Source organism: Elephantulus edwardii, unplaced genomic scaffold (assembly GCF_000299155.1).
Source record: "Elephantulus edwardii isolate Elephantulus edwardi_28Jun2011 unplaced genomic scaffold, EleEdw1.0 scaffold00128, whole genome shotgun sequence".
In the NCBI taxonomy this organism is placed as follows: domain Eukaryota; kingdom Metazoa; phylum Chordata; class Mammalia; order Macroscelidea; family Macroscelididae; genus Elephantulus; species Elephantulus edwardii.
This window is the reverse complement of record NW_006399878.1, coordinates 4,683,443-4,684,218: the sequence shown is the minus strand read 5'-3', so window position 1 is coordinate 4,684,218 and position 776 is coordinate 4,683,443.

Here is a 776-nt window from a genome sequence, read left to right as displayed (position 1 = left end):
CAAGTGCCCTGACCCACTTATTTCTTTGCTCCACCATCCATCAAGATACCCCTCCACTTCTACCAACTCCCTTCTTCACCTATCTCCCCTGTCTAGCCCTTGATCTGATAGCTTCTATCTAAAGCTTCCTTGGTTCTTGGTTTCTGTAATTTCAGATTCATCAGCTGCTAACAGTTTCTTCTGCTGTGACCAGAGTCTCCTAAGTGTAGTGGTAATATGTCCCAAAGAGAGATGATATGTCCTGTCGAACTGGTGCATAGAAGTTTCTTCTTGGCCTGAGGGCCACACGCCCAAGCACCCTACCAAGTTGTGCGCAGCTTTGGGAGTCCACCGCGTTACCTGTTCGGGCAGGGGTTTTAGCTAGTAGAAGACATAAAATATTTATTGTTGTTGTTATGTGGCATCAGAGTCACTTGTGACTCATAGCTACCTATGTAAAACAGCCCTAAACCCAGCTCTATCCTGTGCTAACTTTATTGTGTCTGACACACCTACCCCCATAGCCCCAAGTGACTGCATCAGTCCGTATCATCAAGGGTCTTTCTCTCTTTTGCTGTCTCTCCACCCTCCCAATCAGGATATCCCTCTCCAAGGACCAGTCCCTCCTAGTTAGGAGATTTATATTATAGCTATGATTTTTTCCATTGTTGTGTCATTCAGCCATATAGAGAACAATAATAATTCCTTTTAGGTTGACTCTTAATAAAAAATATGCAATGGAAATATAAATGGACATCTAAAATATAACTCTGTAGTTTTATATATATAATATATAA